This window comes from Chroicocephalus ridibundus, chromosome 9 (genome assembly GCF_963924245.1).
Source record: "Chroicocephalus ridibundus chromosome 9, bChrRid1.1, whole genome shotgun sequence".
NCBI classification, from domain to species: domain Eukaryota; kingdom Metazoa; phylum Chordata; class Aves; order Charadriiformes; family Laridae; genus Chroicocephalus; species Chroicocephalus ridibundus.
In genome coordinates, this window is record NC_086292.1 from 9313123 (window position 1) to 9332595 (window position 19473).

Genomic DNA, 19473 nt, shown 5'->3' on the forward strand with positions numbered 1-19473 from the left:
AATAACAGCGTTCTGGGGTTATCAGAGTAACTTTATTTATTTCTTCAGTTGAAATGTACTGTGATTCCACCACGCATTGTCTCTTCTAGCCCAGTGGAGAACTTTGTGCTATTAGGCAAAACACATTTCATACCACTAAAATAAATTATTTTTACATTTATAGGTGGTATTCTTATTTAGCTTCTATTGTAAGCTGTAGAAATGTTCCCATAACATGTTTCCCATCATCTTTTTAGTGGGAATATTTTTTTTTCTTAGTGCTCTTCAACAAATTCATCTCTGGGTTATGCTTCTGAGGCTAGACAAGATCGGGTGGGGTGAGAAGTGAAGTTAAAATATGACTCCTTCATGGACGACAGGTCAAACAGTGCAGCTCCCGAACAGCAAAGAGGCAGACTTGAAATACCTGTTACCAGCATTTGCCAGAAGCAATGCCCTGCTTTGGATGAGGGCCATTCCCCACCCTTCGTTGATCTGCGATACCAACCGAGCTGGTAAACACAAAAATGCAGCTGGCAGGAGTGAGAGACAGCCCTGATTTCCCTCCAGCAACCTTCTCTCTGAGACTCCAGGAGCGGTGGGAAGCACTATCCACTGCTACCCCGGATAAGAGAGATTTACTGTGAACGGGGCCTTCAGAGCAAGGAAGGGCTTGGGGACTCAGTCTGAGAGCAGCCTGGGTGTGAGGAATAAATAGCTATCTTTTTGTTAGGAAGAATAGTAGGAAACCTTGAACCTCACCACCAAAGGCAAGTAGCTTGTTAGGCTGAACCAACGCTCTGGAAGCAGAATCCTTCAAGCTGCTTAGCTGTGCATACAGGCGCTCCATCAGCTCCTGACAGATTGAAGGATTGAAACACTTCTGAGACCGACCTCTGAAGCTCTGCTAGGATCTGCTCGAGAGCATGGTGCTTAGCTGGGGAATACGCTCTGGAGCCTGGGTTTCTTTGCTCCTCTTCCCTCCTCAGTGACTGGTTCTTGTAGAGGTGGATTTCTTCAGTGTAGGTGGCTTGGTGTAACTTTTTCCTATGATAGCAATGAGAAATAAGGGGATAGTTAATAAATATCAACTTCTCAGTGGTAAATCAATGAGGTGCGTTTCCACTGTGCCACTTGAGGATCGACTCCTTCTTTTCCAAGTTGTGAATGCTCAGTACTCCCTTCTTTCGATACAGCAGCTTAAAACAGACAGCTGGAAAGGACTGGTGACTTGCTGAATTTGCTTATCCAAATACATAACATGTAAAGATATGGCATATATACTTCACTTTAAAAGATTATCAATATAAGGCCCCTAATTCAACAAAGGCCTGAAGCAGTTACGTTGCTTTAAGCACGTGTGGACCCTATTGGTGTTCAGTGGGACCCAAATTAAACACAAAGGGGAGGGTCCTGCTGGCTTGGCATCTAGGAGCATGGATGGACATACGATTGAAAGGGAGTTGCTGCAGCTGCGTGAAGTACTGCCCATCTTTACCCACACTACAGGCAGCGTGGGTAAAAAATACACATTCGTGGTGTTTTACCGCATCTCGGATGATGGCTGGTAAGTTGTTAAACTGCAGTAACACAACGCTTTTGATCATATGTCCATAACCTTTGAGCATTTTTTTTTTTTCTGGCTCCCCCACAGGGTGTGTGGAATCACCCCATCCCTGTTGGATTCCTGAGGTTTCCTGTGCCCTACTTTTCCCTGCTTTGCATTTTTGTCTTACACCTCTGAACCCCCTACCTCATTGATTAGCCAAAAAAAAAAAGGGGGGGGGGGGGGGAGAAAAATTCCTGCAGTGAGTCTCTTTAATTGGCCAAAATAGCCCCTCTTCCAGCAGCTTGCCTAGTGCTCTGCCTGCGCTGCAGTTTTAGTTGATTCTCACTGTCAGAGTTATTACAATTTGGCGGCTATCAGTAAAGATCAAGGACAGTTAAGACAATGATTACAGGTGATGAGCATTTCACATTTTCAGACTAGTTAGGTAAGCTTATGGTGCCTCCCTCATTTTACAAGTAAGACTTATTACAATAATTATACACCAGATGACGGTGCTTCAGTTTTACAGTCTGCTGAGCTGCTGAAGAAAGATGGTGGATGTTCAGGAGTGGAACATTTTGTTAGGTTTTGATAACTTTACTGCAAATCTCATAGAAGAAAATGGATCCTGAGTGCTGAATTAAAAGAAAAATGACACAGAAAAAATATTCTAGGTAGGAAACCGTAAAATTCTGGGATACTTGCAACGTTTCTTTGAATCTAGCATGTAGATCTGTTACTTGTCTGCAACAGATTTCTTATTTACATTGAAACATTGATACTGAAATTTTGGACCCGACCTGCTGTGTACCAGTTTTACTCCATTATAGTGAAGTAGCTCGAAGGACTGTGGTTTTGATTTCCAGCAGCGTACCTGAGAGCTGAATTTGAGCTTTGCAGAATCTCGGTGCCAATTCTCTCCCGAGGTGGGTGATGACTAGGACTTTTCAAGCATAGAGCAGTTATTTCATTAAAAGGCAAAAAATGTTAAAGATTCAGAAGACAGGTAGACAACTTCTGCATCTTCAAAAATTAGTAACCTACTGGTGGAAAATTGCCTTTTTTAGCCTCATTCAAAGAAATTTGCTCAAAGAAAAATAACAGCGTTCCGTGGAATGCTGTTTCATGTTTAAAAGTCATCCCCTTACTCTGCGTGTGTGTTTGTAAATGTGACTAAAATTTATAAAAAGAAGGCATAGCACTCTCTTCTTTTGAGCAAGAGGTGCAGCTTTGTACAGAAGAAGAATGTGGATGGTGGCCAGTTGGAGGGAGAACAATAAACCATGAAATTTGATCCTTGTAGCAGGCAGAGCAACATGGGGAAGAGAGCAGCGCCTGGGACATGGACCCAGAGTGAGCTTTTTGCTGTTGTTTTAATGCGTATTAAAGCAAAGACTGCACATTCCAAAAGCTGGGTTACTACTGGTGCCTCACAGCCCTACCATTTATTTTTTTTCCTTAATGATACATCTCTTTAAGCGCAATCAGTCTGCATCCCAGATCCTGTACTGCCGGGATGACTGGTAAATCTGATAAGGGCTTATCTTTTCCCATCTGAAGCACTATGTCTTTATTGTGGAGCATTGACGGATATTGATTGAGGCACTGACAGTTTGCATTGTGCGTTATTGCAAAGCCTGGTGGTGCTAACGTTGCTCTTGTGGATATGTGTGGGTTTTCATTTTACTCGTGTAGGACTGATACTTGCCAAGTGAAATTATACTCAAAGGTCTGGACTCATAAATCCACAATATAAAGATGGTAGTAAATGCCAGAGAGTCGAAGACAGTCTACAAAACTATCACACACTGTTTCTGGGCTTAAGCTTAGCCACTTGACTTTACTGGCTGTTTCTGAGTGCATGAAAAGCTGCATTTGCCCAGGCAGGTTGAATAGTTGGGCATCTCCCTGATTTTCATGTCTAAATACAGTTTGTACTTGTAGATCTCCCATTCTGGCACGTTAGATATATTGGCCCCAATTCTGCCTTCAGCAATGCTGGTACACCATCACCGCTCCCAGAAGCGCTCTGCTTTTACTCCCTCCGGTACCAGAACAGCCACCAGGTTCTCTGCGAACGGGAAGGAGGGTTCCCCTGAAAGCAGGAAAAAGAGCCGGCGATCCGTGCGGTTTAAATCAGGCTGGAATAAAGAAAAACCCTTTGGGTGGCCATTACTTTTCCAAGCCCAAGTTTGTCCGAGTTAGAATTCGGGAGTCTCGGGGAGGAGGGCAGTTACTGCTCACTGCCCTGCGTGTGAAATGTTGAAAACCAGAACACGACCGAAGAGGCTGTTTTGTTGGGGGATGCAGCTAATAAACAGCAATTGTTTGGGTGGGACACGCTGTGCATTTCTGAGCTCCGCGTGTGCTCTAAGAACCAAATGTGCTATTCTTAGAGCGCATTCCTGCTGCCATCCAGATAGTTGTACACTGCATGGTCAGTCAAGGGTACATTTGTTTCCGCTCCATGGCCAAAACTGATGGTAGAGGAAAAATGATAGGAGAAAAGACCAAAAGAAAAACAATACTATTTGCAGTAAAAATGGCAGTGGACTGCATATGAGATAGTGGAGAAGGTGCCGAAGACTAAAAAAACCTTTGAAAAGGACTTGACAGTGTTTCTTTAACTGTGGTAAAAGCAGCAATACAGTATCTGAGTTGGCAGAGTAAATTATAGGTTGCAGAGAAACACCAAAACCCTTGAGCTAGATTAAATATACTAGGGGGAAAAAAATTAAACAAAAAATCTTGTTTCTGAGCATGAGTTCTCTAAATATAGAAACAAAACTGAAGAAGAAACGCACTGTTATAAAGAGCAAACTGACCCAGAGCTTAGATGTCAAAGGTTAAATAAATATAATGGAATACAAAATACAGCTTTTATTAATATAAACAGAAATGTTAATACCACAGACCAATTCCTGGGTGTCCTATGTTTCGCAAAGTTATTTCTGCCTGTGAGAAGTCAGCGCACCGTGACTGTTGGGTGAGACTGTTCTGATTGTGCAGCACTTCATAAGCTCTGGTGCAGATTGATTAAGAGTTTGGAAAAGCAGAAAACGCAGCCCATGGCATCTGAGTACAAACAGTCCTCGTGTAAGTACAGGGAAAAATCATGTTTCATTTGGGATTTCCAAGAAGTCTTCCCAACGCATAAAACAACTACGGTATCATGTATTATCAATAAGACCAAAAGATGGCCAAATTTCATCTGCAGTTTCAGCCCCTCGCCCTTTTGCTTCTTCCTTTTTTAAAGTGTCAAACTTTAAAGCCACTTTGAATGAAGTTTCATTGGTATTTCCTCTTTTTCTTTTTCTTTTTTTCTTTTTCTTTTTCTTTTTCTTTTTCTTTTTCTTTTTCTTTTTCTTTTTCTTTTTCTTTTTCTTTTTCTTTTTCTTTTTCTTTTTCTTTTTTTTCTTTTTTCTTTTGTCTTTTTATTTTTATTTTTATTTTTTTTTTTTCTCTGGAAAAAGTTTTTAAAATATTACTTTTTTTTCTTTTACTAATGCTGTGGAAAAGAAAAACAGATTTGATTTCAAAGGGCAATGGTAGCACAATACCGAAGCAAAGCCTTTGAGGGAGTGGAGAGCTTTTGAAGGCAACGCAACAAGCCCTTCAGCTAATTAAGTGCCTTTGAATAGGCGAATAAAGGAAGCTGGTGATGAATCTGGACTACAGAGAGCAATAAGGCTGAGCCTGGAGTTTGACCTCTCCACAGATGTAAAAACATCTTCTTGAATGGTCATTTCTGAATTTATATTTATCCATGCACTTGCAACTGAGTTGATGATTTTTTTTTTTTCCAGACTTGGAGATTCTCCCCTCCCTTCTTTCGAGAGAGTCTGAAAGTTGCTTGGCTGAATCTGTCAGACTGCCATCTTCTCCCCTCCCCTCCCTCCCCTGCGAGTATACAATGTAAGATAAGTTTTGGAAAGTAAGGAGTAAACTTGTGGAAGGAAATCGGATGTTTGGCCTCAACATGCCAACGGTAATACGTTTTCAGAAGTGCAGTAATCAAGTTAAAAAACTTAGTTCACACCTGATCTTCTCGGCCCATTGCTCTTTCGCAGTGTGTTTTTAAATTGCCTGTGTTGTTGTCTTCTGTTAGATTCCAGGTATTTCAAAGCATTTCCCTGTAGTAGTGAAGCCCTTGTAGCCATGTCTTAACCTTCCCGGTTCTTTGGCTTGTGTTTTAAGATGTTTGCAGGCACTGATGTTTCTAGCAGCTCTGCCTAATGCACTCATCGTTCCTGCAGTTTAGCTCTCTGTTGTGCTGAGAGCACTTTTGGACACCACATAGCACATCATTAGGGGAAGCAATCTGCAGAGGAGAAACTTGGGAATAAACCAAATCCTTCTGAACACCACGTAGGGATCATCCTCCCTCACCATCGCCCTCCTTTTGGATCAGGGATTCTATCAAAGCGGCGGCACTCGCCTCAATCCAGCCGGGTCTTTCCCTTAGTTATTACGTGTTTAATAGAATGGAAGACGTTCTGCCAGCAGTTTAGCACTTAGGACACAAACAGCTCCGCGGGAATCTCACACTGGACAAATCAAAATCCACTTGGAAAGGAAAAAAAAAAAGGCTCGGGTGGCATTATGAACTCCAGCGCGGGGTGCCGGGAGGTGATCAGGGAATGCCTGCGGGACGATGCAGCGACGCGTGTGTGGGCTGACCTGGTATTGTCCAGCTTTTCGGTGGAGAAAGACAAGAGGAAGTAGTACTTATGTATTGTGTACAGGGAAATATGATTTAGCCCAGAGAAATTTAGGAGAAGGCGCTGAATTTCAGCCTGACGGGCTGCTTTTAATGACTTTCCTGGTGCCCAGCACACGGGCTGTGTGTCCGTGCTGTGTCCCCCTGCTCCGCTGCTGGCAGGGCCGTACAGGCGCCGGGTGAGCGGGGGAGAGTGTGCCATCGCATGGAGGTTCTGCATTAACTCTAAAAAAAAAAACCAACAAACCCAAACCTCTTGCTTTTGTGGTTTTGAGCTTTAAGCAACAGACAGTTGTTTCCTTCTGCTCTGCAGTGGGGGGTGGGAGAGCACCTCGTCTCTCAAAGGTGATGGGAAAGTGGTGATATCATGCTAAAAAGTGTCTGATTCATTTGATGTGAAACCATATTCTGACACCCATTTGTACCAAAACCACTCTGCTGCTGCCAGCCTAGCTGGGCAGTTTCCCTTGGGTTTGCTAGGCGGCTTGGTAACAGGATTCACAAGTTCTCCTGGGCTAAACATCGGCTGAATCAGGCCCCAACTGCAGATTTTCTTGCTTTCTTTTTTTTTTCGACTAACACATTTTGCTTGCTTTATTACCACCAAAAAAAAAAAAAAAATCCAACACCTATCCATATGCAGAAATCTTTAATTTATAAGCAGTTGAGCAAAAGGTTTTGAACATGTATTTTTTTCTCAACTATGCCCTTAGATGCAATGAAGTTAAAAACATCCTAGGAATCTAGGGAAAGACTCGGGGACTTTCTCACTGTTTGGCTTCATAACGAATGCCGTAACTTCCTTCTGCGTGCAGCATTCTTAAAAATAACACCGTGAGCAGTGGTTAGTGATGGGTAAAACACGCTACTTGCATCCTCACTTACAAGTCAGTGCACCCATCATTCTTATACCGAAAAGGTGTGTTCGTGGCACGGCGTGCTGATGAATAGCAATGAGGAAATGCCTTCCATGACCCTGTTGTACACCCAGCTCGTTTTAGCTGTGCTGTAAATTCTCATTAATATCAGAACATCTTCATTCCAGTTTTTTTCCCACATTTGCGGAAGATAGATTTGTTCGTTGTCTGTATTTTCTGTATCTTTCTTAGCAAATGGCAGTTTGGGGAGCTTATTTTGAACTAACAGGCTTTCAGAAAATGTGCTCACTTCCCTAAAACCATGCCCTTCTTACTACCTCAAATTTGATGCCTAAATTAATAATTAATTTTAATGCTTTTTGCAGTGACACTGTGAGAGCACGCTTTGTACCCATGATTTTTGGGGTGGTTTCGACCTGGTATTGTCTTGTAGTAGTCTAAAATTACATCTGTGCTCCACAAGGCTGAAATACTTCCAGAAGCGAAGTTTAATTTAACAATTAGAACGAAAAGCAAACAATTAGTAAGAGGGTCCCTGGGATGCTGTTAAGTCATGTGCCTGGCGCTGGCCGGCGGTTCGGCGGGGTGGGGTGACAGGGACAGCCTGCTTTGTCCCTCTGCTCCGCTCCTCTCTCATTTCTGCCTCGCTGCAGTAAACGCTGCGCGCAAAATAAAAGTACAAACATGTTTTGTTTCAGATGGAATACTTAGAAATAACTTTCCTGGTAAAAATGAACTCAGTCTCTTTTTTTTTTTTTTTTTTTTTTTTTTCTTTGGGCATTTTGGAGAAATTTCAGCGTGTGGGTGGGGGAAAACAAAGCCGTGGCTGTAAACAGGAACTGATATTGTCTCCGCGTCTGAATGGGGAGAGAAACTGAACTGGCCTCAGTGGTTCTCTCGTACATCTGCGAGTCTGGAAACACTGGGATGATTCACAGTTTGCTGATTAATACAGGAGCAAGCAAAATGGTGTGAATTAACGGCCATTACAGAGCTGCGCTGGGTGGCAAATATCCCCCTAGAACAAATGATGTTTCAGGAAGAGTGCGTAGAGGAAGAGGTAATGGGTCTTAAATACAAATTAGAAGCAGTCCCATCAAAGCTGTTAACATTAAGGTTTGAAAGCCAAACACTATTATGAGCTGTCTTCAAAAACTCTGTCCATTTAGGCAGCGTATCAGTCTGCCGTGGCGGCTGGGCAATATTTCTGTCTCGAGCACTTTGGACTATTTCAAGCAGGCGGCACTAATAATTGATAGAAATCCACAATCAGAGCGTAGCAGCTCTTCTTAGGGCTTTGAAGGCTAATCACTCTACATGTACGTTTTTAAGTTAAAATTTTTATAGCATACATAAAGGCAAATATTATCATTATCAGTGTGTAATTCTTAAAAGCTCTACTGTTAAAAAAAAGTAATCCTGTATTACAATTTGTCCTGGTTTGAGGTAAAACAGAACCAACTTTCTGTTCATTAATTTTATTTCTTAACTAGGCCTCTTCTAACTCTCTAACAGCATGTTGTGTCGAAAACAGTTTGTTCTCAGAGGGATAAGACCAATGTTTAGAGTTTGTGCCAAGGAACGGTATGCAGAGAGGCTCTTGCTTATACTTATTGCTATAACAACCCAGGTCAGCTAATTTCATTATTTGCCCCATTGGAGGGTCGGAAACGGAAAAGCGTGGAGGGGTCCCACCTGTGGGGAGGAGCGGACAGGACAGGTCACCCAAAATTGACCAACAGGGGCATTCCATCCCACCTGCCCCATGCTCAGTATAAAAGCTGAGGGATCAAAGGGTCAACTCTCTTTCCCCAATGGCCGATGTCGAAGGAGGACCCTGCCTGTTCCTCTGCCTTTGATCCCGATCCGTGTGTTCCTGACTCCAGCTCTGGAACCCGGTTCCCACCCGTCACTGAGTCCAGCCTGGGACTTCCCCTGTGCCTGCCGGTGACATCATCCTGGGAGCTTAATACGGTTTTGTGTATACTGTATCTATTTCATTATTTTCCTTTTTATCTTATTATTAATATTCCATTAAAGTAGTTTAGTTTCTTCTAAACTCGTAAATCTCTTTATCTCTCCTTCTCCTCTCCATGTAGGAGAGGTTGGGGGGGAACATCTGGTACTAGCCATTGACCAATTTGGCCAAAACCACAACACAATTTAACCCTTTGCATATGGGGATGTTAAAAGAAGATAGGAAATACATTACTTTAGCGTAAATAATATTCTCTATATGACCAGCAAAACGATTTCTCATTGTAGTAATGAAAATGCGATACCTTAGATCAGTGTCAGACAGATGCAGATGTGAATACAGGTTATGGACGAGCTATGCGGAGCTATTTTTCCCCATTACAGAATTGATGGAGAGCTGCACAGGCAGGGTAAGCCCAGTAATGTAGAGAGAATAGTGTGATATCCTGGTCTAAGACACTACATTAACAGCTTGATCCTGTGAAGATTCAAACGCACGCACCTAAATTTACACAGCGGGAGGTCATCCCAGGACAACTACGGGATTATTTCTGAGAGCGGGGTGAATCATGTATGTATGTCTTTGTGTGCTCAAGAAAGACCAAAGGTGGAGGAGAAGGATGCGGCAAAGGGCACGGTAATCATTGGCAATGGCATGTAAGTGCTACGACAGAAAAAGAGAGAGCTGGAAGCTTTGATGCGCTTGTTCCTACCTCAGCTCAAGTTTACGTTTGAATTATTTTGGGCTTTTCTGTTTTTATTTTCTGGGGGTTAGTACCAGCGTTTTGTAAACGTGCCGAACTTTGAATAAGTTTGTTTTAATCAATCCAGTGATTATTTGCAGTCCTCTGGGGTTTGTTTTTTACAGTCGTGAATTGCAGGAGCAAAGTTTGCCCCTTGCAGGAAGAAAAGCTGCCCCCTCCACTCGGACACAGAAATAACAACGGCAAATGAAGAAGAAAAAAAACTCTTAACAAAAACTTCCCCCCCCGCCCCCCTTTTTCTCTTTGGTGATTGCAGGGTGCTTATGTGTTTCTTCCCTTTCCAAAAAGATGAGGACATACTATCCTGGCATACCAGTAGTCTGTGTCCCTGTCATGAACAAATCTGTTTTTCTCAATACTTAAATACTCAGGGCTTTTGGAAGCTTCTCTGTGCATAATAAATGTGTTTAATATTTCCTTTACTCTCCGTCATTATTAAGTATAAACTGTTACTGTTCTGGATTGAAGGGTAGTTTACATGGCGCTTGTATTGGGACAGTCTGTTTTCTTTTACCCTTGCTCCGAAGGGTGTGTTTAAGCAATGAATGAATGATTGTACGAGCACTATTTTTTTGTTTCGTACAACCCCCTTTTTCTCCTCCTTTCCAGCTCAGTCAGCACACCTTCCACAGCGGCATTTTAGGTTTTTCACGTGGAAATGTGGCATTTAGCAGAATAGATGTACACCGAGGATGAGATACTTTTCTCTCCTTTCCCTCTTCTCCCAAGAGATACCCTGTGACTTCCGCTATTAGTCCATTAATCGCCGTAGCTCAAAATTCAGTCTGATCAAAGGAGCAGAACGAGGTTGAAAAGTGCAGATTCTGGCAATTGACTTGACTGTTTAGATTCCCCGCTGAGCTCATTTAGAGCTGGAATTAAGCTATTCCTGCTGTATTTTTTGTCCTTGGCTGGGCGATGGGGCTGTGCCTCGCGCGGCGCCGGGGGAGCGCTGAAGGCAGTGCGGCCGTTCCCACCGCCCGCACCAGCCTGGTCCAGGGAGCAGCCGCCGGGATCCTCAGAGCTGAGCCCCCCTCTGCCCGGAGAGAGCGGAGGAATCCCGCCTTAGTTTGATGGGAAGGTCTGTGTTCAGATTGCGTTAGCTGTTAGCTATTCGACTGCAGGAAAAAGCGGAGAGGCTGTAAACCGAAGGCGCCGGAGTCGATATTTGGTGATTCTGTGTTGTTGGGTTTTTTTTCATTTAAGCATCAGGTTTCCGTCTCTTGCAGCTCTCTTTGCTGAGGTTGGTGCATGTGTTATGAGTGGGAAGGAAAGAACGAAAAAAAATACGTAAACGGGAAATTTGTAAACAACGTCAAGTTTCTTGTAAAAGTTTTCTTTACAATGTAATGACTCACTTAAGGAATACGGTTGTTTTTAATGCCTGTTTATACGTGCAGTTAGAAACTGGTGCTGTTTTCTCTCATTAATAGTCTTGTTGGTTCTTGTTTGCTTAAGGCAAAAATGCAGACTGCCCATACCTGTGTTGTTCGCTGCAGATTAGCATCTGATTTTGCAATCCTTACACATCTCAGATTCCTATTGATGTAACCAGGAGTTACAAGGTCTCCAGGAATAGTGTTGGGCTCTTGAAGTCATTATTTGTGAGTCTACAGTTCCCCAAGTGTGCCGATATTTCTCAAACAGAGATAGAGTAATTTGATGTGTAAGTTCTTATCTCATTAAAGTGAATTATTGTTACGGAAATGTGAATGGCATTCTATTATCAGAAAATATTATGTATTTAACGGTTTAAGAGTGCTTAAGGTCAGCAAGAACAGAGAAAGGCTGATAACATCGCCATAGACTGTGTGATGGTCCTGAAATGTGAGTAAATCTTTAACTGAAAAACGTTTTGCCAGACATATTGGTGTTTTCCCATAGTTTAGGGTTTTGTGTAAAATCCCCCATATTTATTTATGTTGTATTTTACTTACAAAAATAACCCAAACAAACACCAACCAAAAAACCCCTGACCATTTAATAAGAACTTTTTTTATTAAGAAAAAAATATTGGTAGTGAGGGGGGAAATGGACATATCCATTTCATCCCAGTCCAAAGTCTGAGCTTTTTCCTACATAGGTGGCACATATCTATATGCATAAATTTTAATTTTAAAAAGAACTGTGACCTGCAGCAGGGACCCTATGTGGAATAAGATTAGAAAGGGACCCCTGACTTGGGTGTGCTGCTCCATTCTAGGTTGACACAATAGATAAAACTACTGTGCTTTAGCTTACAGAGGTCTCCTCAGATTTCATACTTTATAAAGCATTTGTCAGTATGGTGAGCTAAAATCTTGCTTTCTATGTGATTTCTTATTTTTTCTGCTTATGATAATGGTATCGAGGCTTTTCATAATATGAAATGCCATCTAGCTGCATTTAAAGTACACATTTTTGCTTATTTCTGTCTTGATTAAGCTAGAGGGAAGGTACCTACCTGCTGTCTCGATTACTGTCACATTTAACTGAAAGTAAAGTTGAATCGTACTCTTGTTCTCCTAACAGAGCCTATTTTCTCCTTCTGACTGGGTACTAAAAGCCTTTTACTGCTGCACTAACATTTTCCAAATGAAACTTTTTTGCCAGTTTCTGAAGAAATATCAGACCAAGTCCCACCTTAGACAGGCTGGAAGGAGCCCTGCGCCGTAGATTATAAACTGAAACAGTTGGCCAGAATAAGGAATTAAAGTAATCCCTGATATTAGGAGCATGAAAATGAGATGACCTTCTGTATATGCCCTGGGTGAGTTTCTAACCCAGTTGTGCTATAGGCTCCCCGTCATCGCTGTTCTCCATACCTATACTGTGGGGAAAACAAAGGACCAGCCGTTCAGCCGGGAAACTGGAACACAGGCTTGCAAATATTACAGACTTTAAATGCATTGTATTTTTAACAGTACTTCGTGATTGGAATGACAGGAAGGAAATGAGCAGAAAACATCCTATTCTATCTCTATATAAAATCTTGCTTGTGAAAGATACAGTTACCACAATAATGATCGGACGCTAATTGATTCATTGTGCCGGGAGGCAAGTGCTGAGCGGAGGAGCCAGCGGGGTCATTTTCTTGCTCCAGCTCCACTTTGGTTGTTTGCTGAGGAAGGGCAGGAGAGGGTTATAAAGCTGCTGCCACTACATTCAGCGCGTGTTTTTCTCAGAAAAGAAGAGCCACCGCCAGCCAAGATCTCTTTCCTTTGGAAATTGTGGCTGGGAAGGGCCCCTTTGGCTCGGCAGACAAAGTGGGCAGTCAGACAGCCCCTTTCCTGAATCCCAGGCAGGCACCAGACGGCTGAAGGAAGAGAGGCACCAGGCTGAATTAGATTGCCTCCCGCTTTGGACAGTAAGGCAGAGAGGCAGGCTTAATTGCTTTGCAGCTGTTCATTTTTTCCCCTTCTCCCTCCCCTGCCCTCCTCTCCCTCCTCCCGCTGACCCCGGCGGCAGCCGCAGCTCCAGCCCCAAGGAAACCTCGCCATCCTGGGGAGAAGAACCAAAGGGTTCTGGACTCGGTTTTGTCAGCCTTTACACCCTTCCCTCCAGTCCAGAAGCAAATGGGGAGAGAAAGGGAAGTGTTAAGGGGAAAAAAAAAAAAAAGACTTTAGGCACACCCTAGTAATATGTCGCTTTTTTCTGGGTTGGTTTGTCCAGTGGTTTCTGAACGCTGCTCGTGGCAAGGGGCAGGCTGGGGCAGGGGACGGGGCAGGGGACAGGGCAGCGACAGGCAGACGTGTCTCGGGTGGCACCCTTTCGGGAGAGGCAGCGGGGTGTCATCGCTGGCAGGTCCTGGCATCCTCTCCAGGGAGCGGACGAACCGGGAGAGCCTTTGAACCAGCCCCCTGCCATGCGGCGCCCCCGGCAGCGGGATTTACCAGACGTGGGAGATTTCCTCTCCGGAGCTGCAACACCGGTTGCGGAGATCTCCCAGACTGGTGCCCTGCAGCGTGAATGTCGGTTGGGGTTGATTTGCTGGTGCTCTCACCAGTAAAAGAGACACTGAAATGTTCTCGACCTGACTATTATCGGGGGAGCTTTTTTGAACCTCGGAGAACTTGCAGGGGTCTCCAGCCCTCAAAAACTGGCTCAGAGCAGACTTGCAGATTTCCATGTATCATCTCATAATCCCAAACTGTCTGAACCTCATGTTTGTGCAGGAAACAGAGTTTGTTTTCTTAATTGCTGTCACTCCACTCCCGGATTTAAACATTTAATAACGCGTTTCCGTGCCTTAGCAATGAGACAGCGGCCGGCTTTCAGCTCACCTGGTCTGCAGCGAGGGGCTCTGCTCTCAGCCAGCCTTCTTGGCTCTCCTCACCTCCAGCAGCAATGTCAAGCTAACCCAATTCTTGCAGCTGGTATCGAGCGCTGGAGGCAAGCTTGGTAGATGTCTCTTTAATCCCTGCACTTGTAGAATTTAGTGTGTATTTTCCCTCCAGTTCCACTGACTCACGCAGCCCTTGGGGGCGGAGGCAGGGGGAGAACAAGAAGGCTGTAACCCAGCTCTCATTTACTCATCTGCTAGAGCCAGGCGTCAATGAGCTTTTCCCCTCTCTGTCCACAAAGATAGTCCCTCTCGGGAGCCTGTTTGGCCTCCCAGTTGTAATTACGGCATCGGTAGTTTCGTACTTGACTGTCCTCCTAGGCCGACTGCATCTCCTGTGCCGGGGCGTCGTGCCTGGGTGACAGCAGCACGTGGACTGCCCGGGGAGCCGAGAGTGGGAGCCGCACTGTTGGGGACCACGGGCTGTCATGGCACGCTAATCGCTTTATACAGGACGTATCTGCTGCTTGCTTTTTGTGGTATCCTTAACAACATAAACCAGAACTTGAGGTGGGCACCAGCGCAGGTTTTTGGCAGGTTTCTTTTAAGGGGATCATTGCTCAGGGCTGATGGAGAGATGGAGGGTGTCACGCCTGGGAGGGCAGCGCAGCTACCAGGCGCTTTGGGGGTCAGAGGGATTTGTGTCTGTAAGAAATGGATTTAGAAATAAGGTACAGTAGCATGTAAGACACTTTTTTTTTTCTTTTTTAAATCTGTTCAACATGCAGCCTACAATAGCTCTGCCAGTTAGATTTGAATTAAAACTGGCTCCACAAGCTACAAAGGCTCTTGAGCCTCATTGCCGGGACCGGAAAACCATTGTGGCATCCTGATTAGTGCTGGTGAAATCGGAAACCTTTCTCAGGGCAGATAACAATCTCACAAATGAAAATATAACCTGTTAATCCTGAATTTTAACAAGGATGGTTATGCAACCCCAGGCCAAATCCAGGATGTGTCCTCTCCGGGTGCCCCTCGGTCAGAGGGACGCGCTGCTGGGGAAGGGTGGGATCGCAGCCGTTTCCCCACAGCACCCTGCTTCATGCCCGGTCTGTGGCCAGAGGCAGGAGGAGGGGTGCTGGGGGGTGAGGCTCAGCACAGGCATTGGGGTTCACAGGTTGGGACCGACCCCTCTGAAGCTCTTGGCTGAAGTAGCTTAAGTTACTATTTACTGTTCCTCCCCATGCCAGTCACCGCTGCCAAAGGAGGGGTGGTCTAGCTGGGGCCATCCATGCTTTTGCAGTCCCATAATAGTCCCTTTAATTATGGGTAACAATAGGTTCTGTTTTTCCCTATGTTAATAACAAGTTCCAGGGTATAAATAACTCTGCAATTAAAACAAAATGCCTAACGATTTACCATTTGACACCTATGCAGTCTGCCGGAGCCTTGGCTGCGCAAGGAATTTTTTTTCCTGCCTTGAATATTTTATAATTGTTTTACAAAGAGCACATGGATGCTCCCGTCATTAAGAAATGCCAACCAAGGTACATTGTGGCACCAGGGAGCAGAGAACACATCGCTCCGCCTGTGCTGAGGCTGTACAGAGCTCTCCTTTCAGACGTGCCGCCATGGTTCGGTTGACTACTTCTGTATATTGACCTTTGTTTTTTAAGAAAAACACAAACAATCAGGAATTGCTTTATTGTAGGACCCATTAACTCCTTCAGAGACTCTGCAGTGTCTGTTTGTTAGAGCCGTCTGGGAACGACCTCTGCCGCTCTGCTGCCTTTGGATGTTTGCAGGCAGATGCTGCATGTCCCTTGCTTTGTGCATTTGGAAGAGCCGGTCTAGATGTAAAAATAAGTGGAAATGGGCCTGGGGACTCTAATCACATTGGCCAAGGAGACAGGGGCCGTGGGGAGGGGGGAATTCACCTCTGCTTTCAGTGGGGAGGCATGGAACGCCGTCTCTCGTTTCCGAGACTGGCTGTGATGTGTTTGATGTGGAGCCTGCGAATGGAAGTTGCTTAAATATACAAGTGCGCCTAAAAATGTAAAAATAAAAGCAGTGCTATTTTAAGACTCTAGAATCAGGGATTATAAATAGCGCGACTGGTGTGTTACTCCTGGCTGGGTGTGTCGGCCCTAAAACATCACCACAACTGTCGCTTCCCTTTGAAGCAGCTCGTCGGCTAATGACGGCGGCGGTGGAGCCTCCTCTGCATTTCCGTGTTCTCTTGATAAGCACAGGTCAATGATAAGATGCTCTCCAGGCTGATGTGTCCATCACTCAAGCCCTTGCTTTGCCGGCTTGGTGCTGGTGAGCAGACCCAAACGGGCAGGTGGGTGGACGCTGGTGGGGAGCACTGAGGAGCTGGGATTCGGGGCTGGGAGGGAGCGTTAGCGGGGTGAAGTGGAGCTCGCTCTGCTGGACACAGGCCGTGGAGATGGGGCTGCTGAACCCCACACAAAAGGCAGAATAGTTGCGTGGTTAAGCGGGGGTTTGGGACTTGTGAGATGTGGGTTTAGTGCTCTCTGTTGTTAGCCTTCCTCTGGGACTGGTTGGGATTCATCTTCCTGCTCCTATCATTTAGGCTCCTCCTGTGGCCAGTGGAGGAAAAGATCTTTAGGGGCTAATTTCACCTCACCCTAACGTGCACCTGTAAGGTGAGACGGATGGTCTGTGGTGAGGGAAGCCTGGACAACAACTTAGGCTTGACCCTTGTCTGCTGGAGGTACCTTTATTCTCCGTCTTTGGAAGCAGCAGCAGCTCTGGTGATCCAATATACAGAAGTCTGTGAAGTTGAAAGTCATATAGGTACCTTAAATAGCTGACTTCTGCCTCAGAAAGCATTTCTGTTTCTGTCCATTTTTCCAGTGTGGTGGCTGGAAAGAAGTACCTTTGATGGTGTTCCCTCGCCTCGGTACCACAGGCGAGCGGCTGGGGGACAGGCTCTTCTCTGGTGGCTGTTTCCGAGAGGAATTCTGGCCGACTCCTGCGCCGAGTAATGATATGTTTATTTGCAATATATGGAGCCAGGAGACGTCTCTGGGATGATAGGGATCTGGAGACTAGTAAACAAAAGAAGGCAAGGTTGGAACTCAAACTGTAAGAAGGCTTGTTTGGGTCTAAAGAAAACAACCATAAAACCAAATAATGACGGTGTTCAAAAAGGTCTGCAGTGGTGTATCTCAGGACAAGGTGCAAATGTGTCTGCCGAGCCCCTGCACTGGTAGGATGCCAAAGCCTGGGTTACTCTTACAGGGAGCCCTAAGCAGCCTGTACCCAGAAGGTGAAGAAAAGGGAGCTTGTTGGCTGCTCCTACTTTTCATAATAGATAGAAATGGGCCAGGAATCTCTCCTGGTGTAGCTGAGTCGTCCCCGCAAAGGGGGAGCTTATTTCATGTTCTCTCAGTGGAGGAAAGCTTGCAAACAGGCTGTGTCTAGCATCTCCGAAAGAAGCAAAACACCCTGGTGTCTGAAGGCTTCCAAGAGTTCATGCTGAATTCTTCCTCCATAGCTTCCTTGTAACACAGAGGAGCCGTGTCCTGACATGATGCTCCCCTAGCACAGAACAAGCCACTTGTATTTTATGGTGATAGAGAAGATGATTTCCGTCGAGAAACGAATGGGGATGACAGCAGTGACAAATAAAGATCTTTTGGGTTCAAAACCGGTAAGCTGACAGCTCCATTTTCAAACCTGGATGTCTTGAACTAACCACCTAGAAACAGTATTTTGGCAATCTGCTGACTGCAGTGGGCACCTGCGTTCTCTGCACTGCTGACAGTCAGGGTGCTTCGAGGCGGGGGGCCTGGAGACGGGTACGAAAATTTACACTAAGTGCCATGTCAAAAATCAAAACCTTTGTCTGAAAGTGAAGTTGTTACTTCAGTCTGAGAACGGGGACTTCTCCCATTGCTCGCTGTGGTCGGAGCTGCTCCTGGAGGGCAACGGCAGGACTGATTTAATGCTCCGTGTCTTTTTTCTTTTGCGCCGAACTCTTAATTATGGCTGCATTTCGCTGCCGATTAGCAGGGAGTGCGGCGGGGGCCCGAGACCCCTGGGGTGCTGCGAGTGCCCCATCTCCTCTGCCCCGTCCCCGGGGTGTGCTGGCAGAGATGTGCGGCTCTGCGAGGACAACACACATCCCCCCTCTGCACTGTGAGGGCACGGAGAAGCTCAGTTTGCTTTTTATTCCTCCCCCCGCCTTCTTCTTTTCTATAATCATTGCAAAACAGGAACAAATGAGTGTGTCACTTTAAACCATGAAACCACTTAGTCCGTAAAGACAGATTTGGCGTCTTTGTGCTGGCAGTGACAGGCCAGTGCGGCGTTCCATAGTGATCCCACTGTTCTCCCTCTGCCCCGCACCCTGCCGCCGCTCCCCACCCCCTCCCAGATTTGCTCCGTGTTTGCCTGCCTCTGTTTTTGTGGTTGGTAACCAGCAAAAGAATGGAATGGATTTAATGATTTGTTGGCTGCGATGCCGGCATGATTAAGTCAATAAAGCTGCAAGCTGAAAACAGACAGTGTAGTTACAGTATATGACTTTAACCTTGTTAATGCATGTTTATGTCCTCCTGCCCACTGTATAGCTGTACGTTGCATAAAGAAGATCTGACCAATCTTTAACCCATTAAATAATTCATAAAGTGAGAGCAGACATCAGCTACTCGCGGAGCGGATCAGTAACCATGGGGTCAGCAATAACTTTGGCTCCCTGGACCATATCCAGCACGTTTAAACTCTGGTGATGTCACCAGGCAGGCTTCTAACCTTAATCATTTGGATGGGAACAAAGGGAAGTTAACTGTTGACATGCGGTGTCTCCGCAGAAGACGCGCTTGCGGGTGCTCTGCGCCATCTCTGCCACGCAGGGAGCTGGCTCCGGGCTCTTCGCTTCTTTTGTGCGCTTCCCTCTTCCCTTACGGCAAAAGTGTGGCTGGGCAAATCTTCAAAGGCACGTATTGCCTAGATTCCTATTATCTTAAGTGGCAGAAGCACCAAAATCCCACAGAATTTCAGGGAAATGTTGGCTGACGTGAGAAGACGGTATTGGGAGGCACTTGGACGGTTTTTTTCATCGTGGCTAAATTTCGAATGAAAAGCATCTCCTGCCGTGCAAGTGACAGGGAAGGACATATAATGGGGATGGAAGGGGGCAGAAGCCAGGGATGCGGGAGAGGATGCGGAGTGAAGCAGGACTGTTGTCACCGCAGTAAAAGCTCTCTCAATAAAATACCAGGCACGACTTGCAGGAAAATCTTAGGATTCTCACCCAAAACTACCTCAGCCAGCCTTTTCTTCTTGGACCAGTCAAAACACAGGGCTGACTGCTC

At 45.3% G+C, this 19473-nt stretch overlaps 1 protein-coding gene across 1 annotated transcript in view; it reads left to right on the top strand.

The window, feature by feature from the left end:
- MAMLD1 (mastermind like domain containing 1) overlaps nucleotides 1–19473 on the top strand; it is an 84072-nt gene that overhangs the window by 50850 nt on the left and 13749 nt on the right. The gene's annotated exons all lie outside the window — the stretch shown is intronic.